The sequence below is a fragment of the Felis catus genome, chromosome D4, assembly GCF_018350175.1.
Source record: "Felis catus isolate Fca126 chromosome D4, F.catus_Fca126_mat1.0, whole genome shotgun sequence".
NCBI classification, from domain to species: domain Eukaryota; kingdom Metazoa; phylum Chordata; class Mammalia; order Carnivora; family Felidae; genus Felis; species Felis catus.
This window is the reverse complement of record NC_058380.1, coordinates 28,908,960-28,926,513: the sequence shown is the minus strand read 5'-3', so window position 1 is coordinate 28,926,513 and position 17,554 is coordinate 28,908,960. Positions and strand designations below refer to the sequence as shown.

At 40.7% G+C, this 17,554-nt stretch overlaps 1 protein-coding gene across 32 annotated transcripts in view; it reads right to left on the bottom strand.

Moving 5' to 3' along the window:
* The window catches only part of AOPEP (aminopeptidase O (putative)), a 343,279-nt gene that overhangs the window by 272,140 nt on the left and 53,585 nt on the right, over positions 1-17,554 (bottom strand). The gene's annotated exons all lie outside the window — the stretch shown is intronic.

The window sequence follows — 17,554 nt, the reverse complement described above, 5'->3', positions numbered from 1 at the left end:
AAACTATTTTGTCTAAATTCAATTTAAGTCCATCTAAAATGGGTATGGTAGAGAATGGAGAGACCAGGGAAGGAAGATACCTGGGTTTTAGTCCCAACTCTGAAACTAATTAACTGTGGAAGCTTAGGTTTATCCCTTATCCTTTTTATCTGTTCAGGTATTGGGCTGCTCCCCCATTCCTTAAGGAGCAGATGAAAACCAGGCCTAGAGAGTTTCAGGGGAGCCAAGGACTCCCAGCTAGTTTGTAACAGGCCTGGAATTTCAGCTGAGGCTCCCCACCCCAGCCAAGGGTGTGCGTTCCACTTAGGCCAAAACATAGTGAAGGTGTTTACAAAAAAAACAAATGACTGATAGCTTATAACACTATACTTCTTACTTCTACGATGGGAAAATGCTTTCACTGTTTCTGATATCTGAATGCACCCTACAACCTGATCTAATACAGTATTTTTTTTTTTTCCTGAGCATCTGCTATAAATTGATGATGTGCTTAAGGAGAATTCATATCACCTCTTGTTGTGGAACACACTTCTCCTTTCCTCATGTTCCATGTAGGGAATTTCCATTACTCAAATAGCCCTAGCCTCTCTTTCAGCTCCATACTAATTCTTTTGCAGGAGCTATTCTTGTCATTCTTTTTTTTAAGTAAATATATATATTTTTTTAACGTTTATTTATTTTTGAGACAGAGAGAGACAGAGCATGAACAGGGGAGGGGCAGAGAGAGAGGGAGACACAGAATCTGAAACGGGCTCCAGGCTCTGAGCTGTCAGCACAGAGCCCAGCGCGGGGCTCAAACTCACAGACCGTGAGATCATGACCTGAGCCGAAGTCGGACACTTAACCAACTGAGCCACCCAGGCGCCCCTTTGTCATTCTTGTTAAAAGTTTTAGAGGGCCATACACTCATGGAGTGGACTGTGATTGTCCAATATGATCAGTGAGTGGATAAGATGTCAAATTCAGAGTCAAATAGTAACATGCCCACATTGGCCAGCAGACCTAACATGACATTTTTCAAAGTGTTTTACTTGTAAAAATCAATAATAAAGGTTAGATTTCGATCTCCCTATGCTTGTCTTCTCTGTCTCTCAACTCATTTGAAACTCCCAAAAGCTAGAGGGGTCATTATTTATTATCCCCTGAAACTACCAACTTAGATCCAAAGAAACAAAATTTTAGGGGCACCTGGTTGACTCAGTCAGTGGAGCACAGAACTCTTGATCTTGGGGTTGTAAGTTCAAGCCCCATGTTGGGTGTAAAGATTACTTAAAAATAAAATCTGGACCAGCTGGGTGGCTCAGTCAGTTAAATGTCCAACTCTTGATTTTGGCTTGTATCATGATCTCATGGCTTGTGGGATATAGCCCTGCGTTGGGCTCTGTGCTAACAGCAGAGCTCTCTCTCTCTCTCTCTGCCCCTCCTCCCACTTGCACACGCCTGCTCTCTCTCGAAATAAACTTAACATAAAATCTTGGGGCGCCTGGGTGGCTCAGTCAGTTGAGCGACCGACTTCGGCTCAGGTCATGATCTCACGGTTTGTGAGTTCGAGCCCCGTGTTGGCCTCTGTGCTGACAGCTCAGAGCCTGGAGCCTGCTTCTGATTCTGTGTCTCCCTCTCTCTCTGTCCCTCCCCTGCTCGTGCTCTGTCTCAGAAATAAATAAACATTAAAAAAATAATAATAAAATCTTTTTTTTTATGTTTGTTTATTTTTGAGAGAGACAGAGCACGAGCGGGGGGCGGGGGGGGGGGGAGAGGGCAGAGAGAGAGAGGGAGATACAGAATCTGAAGCAGGCTCCAGACTCTGAGCTGTCAGCACAGAGCCCGATGAGGGGCTCAAACCATGAACCGTGAGATTCATGACCTAAGCCAAAGTCAGATGCTTAACCGACTGAGTCACCCAGGCACCCCAAAATAAAATAAAATCTTAAGAAAAAAATTTAAATAGAGAACAAAGGCTTAAACATAAAGAAAAACTATGATATCAAGTTTGAATAAGTATGATAGGACATGAAGTTTGGAAGTCACTGGAGGAGATATTTGATGAAAGAATATAGAAGGGCATACTCAGAACTACTGGAAACCCATCACAGAGGCAGCCATGCTCCCAAACCTGTTTGTAAGTTCATCCTGCTTCTGGAGTCAGAACAGCCACTCTAAGAAGCTGAAGGCACACTCCTCTTTAAAGAGACAACCAAATCCAGTGATGTTGGAGCCAATCCGGTGATGTGTGTAGCTTCTACTCAGCTTGAAAGAAAGCCACAGCTTTAAAGAGAACAGCTGCTCTGATCCCCAGCCAGTAAGAAGAGGGTAGAGACAGTCACAGCAGACCTAATAAAAGCATGACATGGACTCAGCATGACACGCTGCACTGAGCCCACCTCCCTCGTTTTCCTACCTTCCCTTAACTACCTCATTCCCTGCAACCTGATGCCGCCCCATGGTTGCTCCATGAAGACCTTCAGTTTGGACTGAACACGATGAGAGGTTGAGGGGAGGCTGGAGATGAAAGAAGAGGAAAGGAGTTGTGGGTGAGGAACTAAATCTTTGGAACAGCCTCAGTTTAAAAGAAAAATCTTGACTAACAAAATTCTCTTAATCAAAGGGCTGTGGTCTGGTCATGCTTTCTGTGACATACACTTTGCAGTGTTTACCGTGGGCCATTGAATTTTCCTTTTAAAAACTTCAGACACTGGGCATTCGATAAATGGCAATGGTGAGGCTTTCAGGTAAAAATGGAAGACTGAACACATGAAGCTACTTTTGCCTCCTCCCAAAGCCCAATTAAAGGACAGTAAAAGGATTTTTTTTTTTAATTTTTTACTTCTCTGACTTTTATTTTAAATTTTTTTTTCAACATTTATTTATTTTTGGGACAGAGAGAGACAGAGCATGAACGGGGGAGGGGCAGAGAGAGAGGGAGGGAGACACAGAATCGGAAACAGGCTCCAGGCTCTGAGCCATCAGCACAGAGCCCGACGTGGGGCTCGAACTCACAGACCGCGAGATCGTGACCTGGCCGAAGTCGGACGCTTAACCGACTGCGCCACCCAGGCGCCCCAAGGATTTTTTTTTTTAAGATTTAAAAAATTTTTAAGTAATCTCTACACCCAACATGGGGCTCGAACTCACAATGTCAAGATCAAGAGTCGCACACTCCAATGACTGAGCCAGACAGGCACCCCGTAAAAGGATTTAAAAAAAAATCCATACACCAAGAAGAACAGGGAGAATAAAATAGGAGACAGTAGCTGCAAAATACTGGAAGCTGCCATGAGGATGGAGGCAGGGCTAATGACGCAGCCGATCTGAATCCTGAGTTGGCAACGGAGAAAGACAAGAGCCACCTCATTTTATCCTCTAGAACCCCCAGAAAGCTGGGGGTGGAAGAAGCACAAAACTAAGCAGGCCTGGCTGAATGACCATCTAAGAAGGGCTTAGATCCCCAGATGGACTCCCCTACTCCACACACCTGTGCTAGTTCCCCCCCACACTGCCCCCCACAACACCCCAGCAAATAACTGGAGATTTGTTTTCTACAGAGAGTAAGAGAAGGCCTCTAGACCGGGGGCGGCTGTGGGTGAGGGTGGGGAAGAAGGGAGGAAACCAGCACAGTTGAAGGCAAATGAATGAGATTAGATGAACATATGCATATCAGATGCTGAGACCACCAGCCAGCTTCTCATTTGGTTCCCAGAGTGCAGGCAATCATTCTTTTACCCTCCAGGCAGAGGAATGAAAAAGCTGAACAGCCCAAGAGAAGGCAACTAAGGAGACTTAAGTTGGAGGTGTCCTATGATCAGCCTATGGTGAAGCTAGCTCACAGCTGAGAAGCCCTACGTGGGCACAGAGCTTCCGGTCAGTATTTTAGTCCCTACTCCTGAATGCCTACAGACAAATCAAGCACCTCCAGGACATCTAGAAAGCCTCTGACGTGAAACAGAGATGAAAACGAGCAACTTGAAGGTCAGTGGTCTTGCGAGGAGAAGAAAACTTCAAAGAACACCAAACATATACCCACTAAGTATACACTGCTAAGTATTGCAGTGCTGAAATAAGAAGAGTATAATATAAAAAAGGAGCATTCCAAAGTAAAGAGAATTAAAACCACGATAGAAGAAAAGAAAAATTCAATAAAGGTGTGAGATGGAATGGAAAGCTGAGGAAATCTCCCAAAAAGTAGCAAAAGAAGAAAAAAAAAAAGAGGGAAAAATAGAAACCAGTTCCGCAGGCCCAATATCCAAGTAATAGAAGCTCCAGAAAAAGACAACAGAGAAAAGAGAAAGGGAAAAAAATCATCAGTTAAAAAATTTGAGAAGATTTCCTCAAATTTAAGGGGCCATGAGTTTCCAGATTGAAAGGGCACATAACCCAGGACACTAGATACAAATCAATCCACATCAAGACACATCATTTTGAAATTTAGAACCCTAGGGACAAAGACAAGATTCCACAAGCTTCCAAAAAGAAGGAAAAAAAATCAACATATAATAAGGACATTTTCAGACATGCAGTTTCACAAAAAATTCACCTCCCACGTATCCTATTCTCTGGAAGCTACTTAAGTATGTAAAATATGCTTCACAAAGATATAGTAAACCAAGAGGAAGGCAGACAAGCCAATACAAGAGAGAAGCACAGGGAATCTGTAGACTAATGGAGAAGGGTGATCCCAGGCGCCAGCTATGCGCCCAGCAGAGAGGGTAACCCAGCTCTTCAGCAGATCCCAGGACCCTGGGAAAGACTGCTTCAGGAGGAAATTGATAGGCAACTTGATGTATTCGAGCACCTTAGAAGATTGAAACAACTTTCAACACCTCTGGGGTTGGTAAATACTAAGCAAATAGGAAAAACAAACAATAAAACAATGATTAACGCCATGAAAAACTAACATGTTGTACAGAAACAATAACATAATCAAAGCTGTACAAGACTCAGCTTCTAAGAACATAGATATAATGATGTGAAGAACATTGATCTAATCAAGGTTATGAAATTTATCACATCGGGACGATGGGATTTGGGGAAGGGGGTATGTGTGTTATGAGAGCATGGAGAGAGCTAAATCCTCACCTGCCAGAGTGGGATGATCAACCCTGAACAGTCCTGCATCTTACTGAACAACATGGACATATATATCAGATAATCAGCTAAAAGATGTGACAGGGGTTACTTCTGAAGCAGAAGAAATACAGTAGAGGTATCTTGGGGAGGAGTATAGTAAACCCAATAGAACTATTTCACTCTTTGAATATGTGCCTTTTTAGTATAAAAAAATAAAAATAATCAGTCAACTAATGAAAAAAGAACAATACTTTTGGTCCTAAGGTTATACTGAAATGATAACATACAACTCAGAAGTAAGAGGCAATTTAGAGATAAGGAAGAGGTACTAACCTATTAGAAAGTCCTTGTAAGAATAAAGCACTGGCAATGACTCTTTGGATATGACATGAAAAGCACAAGCAACAAAAGCAAAACTAGACAAGCAGGACTACATCAAACTAAAAAGCTTCTGCACAGAAAAAAAAAAAAAACCCACGAAAATCATCAACAAAATCAAAGGGCAACCTACAGAATGGGAGAAAATATTTGCAAACCACCTATCTGATAAGGAATTAATATCCAAAACATATAAGGAACTCCTACAACTCAACAGCAAAAAATACGATTAAAAATGAGTAAAGAACCTGGATAGACATTTTTCCAAAGAAGATATTCAAATCACCAACAGGCACATGAAACCACGCTCAACATCACTAGTCATCAGGGAAATGCAAATCAAAACAACAGTGAGAGATCACCTCCCACCTGCCAGAATGGCTACTATCAAAAAGTCAAGAAACAACAAGTTTTGGTGAGAATGTGGAGCAGAGAAAGGGGCCTGTTGTGCACTGTTGCTGGGAGTGTAAATTGGTGCAGCCCTGTGGAAAAGAGTATAGAGGTTCCTCAAAAAAATTAAAAATAAAACTAACATACGATCCAGCACTTCCTCTTCTGGGTTTGTGCCTGAAGAAAATGAAATCACTATCTCAAAGAGATTTCTACACTCCTATGTTCATTGCAATGTTCTTTACAAAGGCCAAGGCATGGAAACAACCTAAGTGTCCATCGACACATGAATGGATAAAGAAAGTGAAGTATACGCGCACAACGGAACACTACTTGCCATAAAAAAAGAAGGAAATCCCGCCATTTTGACAACATGGGTGGACCTTGGAGGCATTATCCTAAGTAAAACACATCAGACAGAGAAAGACAAATACTGAATGACCTCACATATTTGTGGAATCTAAAAAAATCGTCAAACTCACAGAGACAGATTATAAATTGGTGGCTGCCAAGGGTTGGGGGGCAGGGGAGGTGGCAGAGAAATGGGTGAAGGTGGTCAAAGGAAACAAACTTCCAGTTACAAGATAAATAAGTTCACAGGGTGTAATGTACAGCAAGGTGACTACAGTTAACAATCCTGTATTGTATATGTGAAAGTTGATCAGAGAGTAGATCTTAAAAGTTCTTAAAACAAAAAAAATGTACTTACATGGGGTGATGGATGTGTTAAACTAACATTATTGTGGTAATCATTTTGCAGTATATACAGATATCAAATCATGACGTTGTACACCCTAAGCAATGTTATATGTCAATTATATCTCAGTAAAGCTGGGAGGGAAAAGAGAGGAAACCGTGTACACAACAGGCTTTCTCCCTACACTCTGCATTGAAGTTTTGATCTGATGTTTGCTGTCTCTTTGGTTCTTGTACCATACAACTGGCACATGGGCAAGAGGAGGCTTCTGGAAACAGCAAGAACTAGAACTGCTTTCCAGAGAGAACAGTGCTAATGGAATAAGTGGTTTCTGCTAGATGCCTATACAAGGTCACAGAGAGGGCCTAATCACATCCTGTCCCAGGGCCTTTACTGGAATGTCTGTATCCTAGAGGTGATGTGGGGAGGGCACTGGAAGCCAGAAAGAGATGTGGCAGGGAAGAGGGAGAGATCAATGTGTTTGTTTTATTTTATTTTATTTTTTTCGGGCAGAAACCTTAAACGACCTAAAGTTTGGGAGTGAGATAGCAAAAGTGATAGCAGAACCTCAGTCAAGCCCAGCAAAAATATATCCAAACTGCCACTGCTCCCTTGTAGTCTTCTCTGAAGTTAAACAATGGAAAGAAAGGATTTGGGGGGCAGGGGCAGGATGTATTGAAAATATCACTCAAACCCATATCTTAAATGTTCAAGATGATTTTCTTCTATATGATCCTCAGGATTTTTCATTTTTTAAGATTCTTAAAGTTCCTTTACTTAGTGGAGGTCATTTAGAATAAACTGTTTCATGTTTCGAGCCTTAACAGCAAAAAAGTTTCTCTAGGCTACCAAGTGACGGTTAAACAGGGGCGGATCAATGCGCTGGGCCAAATAAAAACTGGCTAGAAACGCGTTTCCCAAAGACCCTTGTTGGACCCTTCACAGAGGCTCCCCAAAGCTGTCCAGCCCTGGGCTTCTTGCCCAACCCTGGGTGAATGTTGGAGCAACCGCTGTGACAACTGAACGCTTTCAGTTCTCTGGGGGAGGTTTTTACTAGTTTCTTACTATGAGGGCATGTCTGGTAGAAAAGTCTCATTGGGGTTGTCTGTTAATGGATTATTCCACTGAGCCCAATCTTGTATGAAGACTGCCCACTGCCACAGGGAGCTAGCTGCTCAAGGAATACCTGATCTCATCTTCGAACCCAACGGCAAAAAATGCAAGTAACAAGGTGGAAATACTGCCCCAGAAAGCAGAGCATGCATTCCAAAGACAAAGAGAAATAATTTCTGGATTATCTATTGTTTGGGATAAGCCTACCTTGCAAAGAGAATTGATGAGAGCTTATTTTTTCTGAATATGTCCATTGATTGAGTTCCAGCTCTGGAATCTGACTGCTGGGGTCCAACTCCCTGAGCCACACTTACCAGTTTGGGCACATTGCTTAATCTCTCTATGCATCAGTTTCCTCATCTATAACAAGGGAATAATCATAGTATCTGCCTCATAGGATTATGTGAGGATTAAATTAGATAATATATATAGAAATCACTCGACATAGTAATTGGCACATAATAAGTGTTGAAGAAATGTTAACTGCTGTTGTCTTTACAACTACCTCCCCCTGTTGCTTGGGCTGACTGTCTGGAGACAGAGACAAAGAATGTTGAAGGTATGGCTGCCACATGTGCACCAAAGCCTGTGGCCTGATGAGGCCCACATATGGGGGTTTAAGGTTGAATGGCATTAAAACGCAGTGCACACAAAGCGATCCATTTAAAGGAGAATGACAGCCCAAAGGGGGCATCCTGTATGACTTCATATAGAATGGGCCATTTGGAGACTATTTAAATGGTGTTTACTTTAAATGAGCCATCCTCGATGAAACAGACAGTGAATGCCTTCATTTTCCTTTTTGATTCAATCCACTTGCCCTAGACTCCCTTGCTACACCAGCTGCAAAACAAAGAGAACACGCTGTACTTGAATTAACCCAGAGTTTTTCCTCTGCAAAGGCCAGAAGCCCATCACACCACTGGATGATTTCACGGCCAGGCCGGATTCATTAGCAAGACTAACAGGGAGGGGGGAGGTAGGAAGGGGCCCAGAGGAAGTGGCACTCCCTAACCAAGCAGGCTTGAGCAGCCACCCATCTTGCCTCCCTTCTGGGCCTCCTCAGAAAGCTCCTGAATACCCCTTCACCACCTCCTCAAACTGGAACTTACTAAGGGTGGAAAATTCTTATACTCCGATGGTCTCACGGGTAAGACTGATACATCATATCAAGTATTGTTCTTATGATCACAATAGCAGCTGCTATAAGATCCAAATAGACCTGTTCGTGTCCAGAACGGAATTGAAATTTTCTTTGAAGATGACTGTATTTTTTGTAGGTATGATAAGGATTTGAAATAGGTCACTTTTTAAATCATAACAGGCAGTTCAAAATTTAGTTTTAAAAATTCTTATAACTGGAGTGTTAAAAAATTCCCTTAATTATTTTCTTATTTATCACATTTTAAAACACCGTCCTATGAATAGTTTTAAAGGTTCAGTCTTCCTCCATCGGAAGAGGAAAGAGGAAAAAGGAAGAATTTGATGGAATCAGCCCATGGAGGCAGAGAGAACTTTTTTACAGTAAGCCTGTAAAAAACCTTGCTCATTATTTGGGAAGATCACTTTTATCAAAAGAAAAGCAGAAGAAAATTAAGATACTGTAGTCATTTTGACACATCAATTATGCCCACTAATAGTAAATTAAATACAAAATATATGGAAAGTCATTATCCTATTCTTAGGGGAGTCTTGGAAATACAAAACACACTGTAAAAATACAGCCACCCCATCCACAACCACCCTGCTTCTAGAGGCAAAGGCAGATAATTTATCTTTGCAAAGTTAAACATCTCACAGAATTTTTTTGTTATTTAAGGAGTTATTGTTTTCCCTGAAAATTAAAACAGGCACTTAACTTCTTCCTATTAAAAGCTCTCACTTTATCTTCTAAACCCTTCCACTGTAGGTTAGACAAATAGCATGAAGCATTTGGAAACATCAGATTGATACATGCTTTTACTTAACATATCAGGTTTCTTTCCTCAATTCTTCTGTAGCCCCTGCTTGTTTCTACCTCACGACTGATTTTTTTTTCTCCAGCCCCTCTTCTTAATTTCAGAATTTCCTGCCCAAATTATTCCATGTATCAAGCTATTTTATGATTTTGCAGTATCTTTGTATTGCAAATTAAAGGTGCTTAGCAAGGTGTATAGGAACATGTGTATAAAGGAAAATGTGTATTTTTACGTGTATAGAGACAGTCACACCATACACAATGCGCAGGTTATATACGTGTTGTGTTTTTTTGTTGTTGTTGTTGTTTTTGTTTTTTTTTTTAATAATCACAGATACATAAAAAGGAGGGAAAGGTCCCGGTTTGGGTTGCTCTTCCTCTCTTGGCTTGCCTGTCCAGTGCTTGGGTCTTTCAGCAAACCCCAGCCCTTTCTCTTTCAGTACTTTTGAGCTGCCGAGTCTACACGTTCTGGTTTTATGAGCTAGTGCCACCCTCTTGAATACCCATGGCGTGACTGTCTTTCGTTAGTTCTTCTCTGCTGTTGCTCAAGGGCGGGAACTGGCACCAGAACAAAGGAGACAGTAAGAATGCCCTGGGCTGGTATGCACCGGCACTGCCTAACCAGGGCCAAGTGCCAGGTCATGCCACCACTTCTCAGGCACTGATGCCACCCAGCAGGGCTTCGGGTTTCCTTCCCCGCAACATGGTACTGCCTGCGGCACAGGACTCCCCGAAGAGAATGACCTTCAAGATCATTCTTGTGAACCAGGTAAAAGAGCGCCACCTACTGAACTGAGAACACAAGTACCTCCATTGGTTTTGAGGTTTTCCCTCGCGGTTAATGAATACCTAAAGGAATACATCGCATTTCACCAGGCTTGTTATTCCACATCTCACCCACCATTCTGACCTGTGACACAGATTACCCAGTTCCCCTTAAACTTAAGTACAAAATGGGTCAGCAAACCAGGCACCAAATCATACTGCTCCAGATGGTCACAGGTACACTTGAGAACTTTATTCACATGAGAAAATTCATGAATGTCAAGCCTAAGACAAAAATCCATAGCAAAAAGAATCGGCCCATGCCTGTTGTAATCATCATTACCCAAAAGACATCATGATGACTTCCCGTATGCCAAATATGGTAAGTACAGCACTAGGAGGGCAAGCAAGAGCCAGTCAGAAGCAAGTCACAAATGAAAAGAATGAATGGACAAAGATTTAGAAAGTGCTGAGACATGATGTGAGGCCTTAAAGTGAGGGATGTAACAGAGCACAACACTGTCTCAATCACCAGGAGCTTTCTAAAGAGAAAAAGGTGAATGCATTCACTCTGTACTCCTATCCCTTGAAACATATGTATGTGTGCTAGCTCAGAATACAGTTTCCTCAGTTCTAGAAACAAGGAGCTTTCTCTACGTTGCATTCTCTCTTTGTGGTGAAAACTCTTAATCATAACCATTCCTAAACGTCTTTTACTTTGTCATTTCCTTATACGTAATTCCTGGTTGCATACTGTGGGAGCAGTCTAAGTAGTATTGCTCATTTTGAGCCATCAAGAGGAAAGAAAGTTGGCTTTCAATTGCACACAGGAGGGCCTGGACCCTGAAATCCTGGCTTTTTCCTGGAATTTCCCCACACAAAGTCAAGAGAGAGAATGTCAGAGACTTAGTCTATTGGGCAGGCCAGAGTAGCATTTTGCCCAGGATGAAGTAATGTCTACAGTTTCTTACTTTTGCACAGAAAAATGAAATCAGATACTATGCGAGGGCACATAGAGTTTTTAACACCTTTCTCTTGTTCATATGCTTCTTCTCCTACTTGTGTAAGCAGCTTAGGTTAGTTTTATTCATTTACATCAGGCTTTCCATGAAAAATAAGTGGAATGTTTTATTTATCTAGTTAGTAGGAATACACTAAATTAGACTGTACAAAAATAAAACTAAATTAGACTCTACAAAAATAAAATAAAACTAAACCAAACAAAAGAATTGCAGAACAGGGAAAAATAAGAATGTTGTGCCAGTTCTTTTTTCTTTTATTATCTATTGAGCCTAGGAAAAAAGGCATAAACTCTAAACAGAAGCATAAGTACAGAAATGACCCCGAAATCTTTTTTGTTACTATTCAGTAGTGCTTTTAAATGCTCCTTCCATGAACTTCTATCTGATTATACAGAACACATTTTTTTAAGCAAGTATTGAGCACCTATTACATACAAAGCACTTTTGGGGGGCAATGGGTCTCTGTGCATAATAGTTGAGCTACATTTTGGCAGGCAACAGAGGCCAACCGTAACATACAAGCTAACATTTCTATCTGCCCAAATGAAATTATGCTGGGGAAGTTAAATAATAAAGGGGCCAAACCAGCCAATCTAAATCGATAGCTTTGATGTAGCCTTCTTGAAAAAAGGCTAGTGACTTCTGAGCTAATAAAATTCTTATGATGGTCATCATGCTGCAATCTAAACCATTAGCCTTCTTTTTGTAAAGAGCGAAGAGGAATGATTTCCCTCCTGTAGCAAGGGCTCAGAGGTCCATCTTCTGATGTCTGTCCCCTGCCCAAAGGCTGCTGTCATTTCTGTTGCTGTTATCTGCCTCATTACATTATGCTGCTCCCAGGTGCTTTGCTTCTTTCGGGAAATCAGCTGGTGCCTGCCAAATGTGCTAATCACGCTGATGTGTCACTGTGATGGCAACTGTGACTTGGGGGCCCAGTTTTCCGCTCATGTTTTTGAAGGGAGCTCATCGTTTTAAAGGGCATTGTGCACAACAGAGTGGAGGACCTAGGAGACCACTCTACAATCTAGAAAACATAACTTAGAAAGGAAGTAGTATCATCTTGTAGCCACATACCCTTTTTCTCTAGGGAGCGCACAGAAATTTGGAGGCATTATTCCATCCTCAAGATAGCCATTTTGGAACCAGCAAAGAGCTTTGCTAGTACTCTTTTCCGGTTGTCCTTTGGAAAACCTCAGCTGTGGTCTGTAGGGGAACTGCAGTATTAGATATTAGTATGAGTATTTTTCCTTGTCTCACTCAATCCTTTCTCAGTTTGAATTGGTAAAGTCTACTCCATGATATCACGTAAGTGTAAGTGGTATGAACATAAGCAAATCCCAGTAGGCATCTCCTTTATTACAACTCTGCCCTGAATTGGTTAATTCTGAAGAAAAGATTCTCAGATATATTCCTGCAGGCATGAAAAATTTCCATGAAAATTTTAAAATCAATTCTTGTTCTAATTTTGATAATCTTCAAATAGACAATTATAGACAGATACGAAAGGGGTCAGAAGGCTTTTTTTCTGTAATAAGCTAGTCAATAAACATTTTAGGCTTTGCAGGCCATCCAATCTTGATCACAACAGTTCAGCTCTGCCATTGTAGCATGAAAGCAGCCATAGGCGATGGCCCTGTCTCAGCAAAACTTATTTACAAAAACAGGTAGCAGGCCAGATCTGGCAAGCAGGCTGGATCATCCAGATATAGCTGAGTACTGGTAAACAATTTCACGGTTTACATCTGCACGAGTGTATATGATTGCACAGGGACATGCAAAACTGCTTTAATTATTGAAAGGTAACGAGAAAAGAACATAAGGATGAGGTTTTTGGTGAATAAGGACTAGATGACATAATAGTATGCTGTGTAAACAAAAGCTTTACAACACGTGGAAGAAAAGCAGTGGAGGACAAGATCCTTGTGTGGCTCAGGGTAGAAGACGCACAACAATCTCAACAGAACCTTCACGGAGCTGTCCACACTACAGTTACAGTGAGGGGCAATTTCATTTCAGCGAAATAATAATCTTTAAATTAATTTGAATTTTGAATTCAAAATTCAAATTAATTTGAATTTTATTGATTTAATAGTTTGGTCTATGTTTAGTTTATATTTGATTTTGGCTTTATAGATGTGTAAGAGTTATTACATAATAATAACATATATAACAAATATTATCAAAATAGATAATAATAAATATACTGACCATATCACATATATCATAATAATATATATCATCAATAATATATCCATAATGTAACATAACATATATTATGTAAAAGTTTATACCCAGTCTTCCATTTATACTTTCTAAAATATCATTCTAAAACAAGTAATTTAAGTCAACTCCAGTGAATCAGGGGATTTTTTTTTCCCCCTCTAAAAAGACAAAGAATACTCAAGTTTGAGAAACACTGCCAAACACAGCCTTTATATCTGAACTGCAGAGCCAAATTATGAATGAGGAAGTATGTAGCCTTGGTGAGGTGGGAGGAGGGAGAGCCACACAGCATCTGAGGAAGTGTAGTTATCACAAGTAAACCACAATAGGCAGCCACAGAGGCTGGAGGAGTTCAGGTATCAGTGCCTGCTTGAGGCTGTGGCATTTCATATACTCAATCAATTCAGCATGTCACAGAACCACATAGGGAGGGTAGAAAAAGATCCTGTGTGAGCCCAGCAGAAGTTCATCAGACAACTTGCAAGAAGGCACCAGAGCCTGGATAAAGGAGCGGTGTGCTTTGTAACCTCTCCTGTGATTAACAGAGAGAAGGTTTTAGGCAGCATATAAGTAGACAGTGAATGGAATGCAGGGAAATCCATAGACTTTATCCTGTCTGTTGGTACATAGCAGAGAGGAAAGCCATGAACACTATTAAAAAACAAAAAACAAAAAACAAAAAACCTCAAAATAAAGGTCAAAGAAAACATTGTTCTAAGGGCTCAGAGGAAGAACAAGCCTCGGAAGTCAATTTACTAGACCCCAAACAAGTTCAGCAAACCGGCATTCCAATTATGATACAAGATATAACTTCTATTAAAAAAAATACTAAAAAACCACATGAAGGCAACAGGCTGAGACAGTGTAACATAGTGACATCAAAAGACAACAAAGTAATGAGATAAAAAAGATGAGGAAGGATTGCAAGAAACTGTTACAGAAACAACTTAATCTGTAATGGAATTACTACAGAACAAAACGTCTCTAAGGAAAATCAGTGTTATATTATAGACTACTAGTAAAAAATGAAAAGGCAAGCCATACAGACTGGAAGAGTGTATTTGCAATACATATATCGGACAGAAGGCTTATATCTAGAGTATATAAAGTATTGTCACAATCTAATAATAAAAACAACCAAAAACCCACATTTAATAAATGAGTGAGTTGAAGAGATGTTTTTTTAAAGGAAGATATAGGAATGTACAAAAAGCACATGAAAAGTTGCTCACCATCATTAGCCGTCAGAGAAATGTGAATTAAAGCCACAAGGAGAAGTTTTTTACCACCAGCTGGAGGGCTAAAATTAAAAGGACTGACAACACCACGTGTTCTGCTGGTGGAACAGAAAATGACTCCATCACTTTGGAACTAGTCTGGCAGATACTTACAGAGTTAAAATATACATATATGATCCCACAATTCCACTCCACGATTACTCAGAAATAAAAACCTATATCCACAAAAAGACTTATAATTGAATGTCCACAGCACATGCTCTGTGATGGTCAAAAACAATTCAAATGTCCCTCACCAGGTGGGCAGATAAAACAAAAAACAAACAAACAAAAACCCCTGCAGTTCATTCATATAATGAATTCATTCATATAATGATTCATATAATCATTCATATAATGATTCATATAATTCATATAATGAACTCAGCAATTATCTTATTTAAAAAAACAAAAATGTTCCAAGCAAAGTCTACCCCCGACATGGGGCTCAAACTCACAACCTTGAGATTAGAGATATGCTCCACCGACTGAGCCAGCCAAGCCCCCTCCCCCCCCCCGACCAATTTCCTTAAAAGAGTAAACTATTGGGGCGCCTGGGTGGCTCAGTCAGTTGAGCGTCACTTCAGCTCAGGTCATGATCTCACGGTTTGTGAGTTCAAGCCCCGTGTCAGGCTCTGTGCTGACAGCTCAGGGCCTGGAGCCTGCTTCGGATTCTGTGTCTCCCTCTCTCTCTGCTCCTCCCCTGCTCGCACTCTGTCTCTCTCTCAAAAATAAAGATTAAAAAAAAATTTAATAAAAAAAATAATAAAAAAGTAAACTATTGACACCAACAACAATATGGATGCAACTCACAAACATGCAGAGCAAAAGCAGCCCAACATGAAAGAATAAGTCCATTTATGTGAATCCACAGGAGAGGCAGAGATATGGAAATCAGAGCAGTGGGAGACTGGTGTGCGGCTGGGGAGAAATGACTTAAGGAGAGATGGCAAAGGCATGGGGAATTTCCAGGGGAACAGAAAGAGTCTACGTCTTCATAGGGGGGCTGATTAATTACACAGAGATATATATTTGTCACACCTCATGAACAAGGCTTAAATGAACGAGGTAGAATACAAAAACAAAATATAAAGATAATATCAGTCCCAAACCACAAACTGTATTAATTAAAACTGGGGAATGTGGTGAGGGAAGAGGAGAGAAGTAAATGCTCATTAAATTTATTATTTGATAAAGAGTGAAGTCAAGAGCTATCAGTTAACTAAATTGTGAAACATCCATTTACAGAATACTCTGTAGTCATAAAAATACTGAGGAAGTTCTTTATTATGTTCAGATATAAGATTAGCTATAAGACACATTTATTCTAGAGGAGATAGCATAATACAAAAAGGTGTATAGCATGTTATGATTTGTGCAACAAAAAAGGAAAAACTATACCATCCACAAAGAAAATTGGTCACCTTGATTGCCTTGGGGGACAATTACTGGGTAGGTGGAAATTAGGAGCAAAAAAGGTAACTTTACTGCAATTTTCTTGTCCTTTGTTCATTTGTTTAAAAAATTTTCTAATTTTTTTAACATTTATTTTTGAGAGAGAGAGAGAGAGAGAGAGAGCAACAGAGTGTGAGTGGGGGAGGGGCAGAGAGAGGAGGAGACCTGGAATCTGAAGCAGGCTCCAGGCTCTGAACTGTCAGCACAGGGCCTGATGTGGGGCTCGAACTCACAAACTGTGAGATCCTAACCTGAGCCGAAGTAGGACACTTAACCAAAGGAGCCACCCAGGCACCCCGGTCCTTTGTTCATTTCCAAATGAGCCACGTAAATGTGACCAATTTTTAAAAGTAAAAATTTACTTACTATTTTTTAAATTAAAATTATAATTATTTTTATTATTATTTTTGAGAGAGAGAGAGAGAACGTGAGCTGCGAGCGGGCAGAGAAAGAGGGGAACAGAGGATCAGAAGTGGGCTCTGTGCTCTCTGTACAGAGCCCAACACGGGGCTTGAACTCACAAACTGCGAGATGGTGACCTGAGCCAAAGTCAGATGCTCAACCGACTGAACCACCCAGTTGCCTCAAAAATAAAATTTTTAAATATATTGCTTGTTTTGTTTGGCTTTGACCTTGGGAATCAAGTAAACAGTCACTGAACCCTCCAGTACATGCATAAAACTAGTTTCTGACACAGGAGATCTCACAAATCAAAAGATAACACTTGTCATGATGAGCACTGAGTACTGCACAGAATTGTTGAATCGCTAGATTTTACACCTGAAACCAATGTAACACTGTATGTTAACTATACTGGAGTTAAAATAAAAAACTTAATTTAAAAAAAGGAGAGGGGTGAGCCTGAGTGGCTCAGTCCGTTGAACGTCCAACTTTGGCTCAGGTCATGATCTCATGGTTCCTCAGTTTGAGCCCCACGTGGGGCTCTGTGCTGACAGCTCAGAGCTTGGAGCCTGCCTCAGATTCTATGTCTGTCTGTCTGTCTGTCTGTCTGTCTGTCTGTCTCTCTGCTCCTCCCCCACTCTCCCTCCCAGTTTCTCTCTCTCTCTCTCTCTCTCTCTCTCTCTCTCTCCCTCTCAAAAATAAAGATAATTTTTTTATTTTAAAAAAGGAGATACTACAAGTCAGCAAAATCTAATAAATGATCTTGGAGCAACTAGTTTCCTATTTGGGAAAAAAAAAAGTTTAGTTCTCA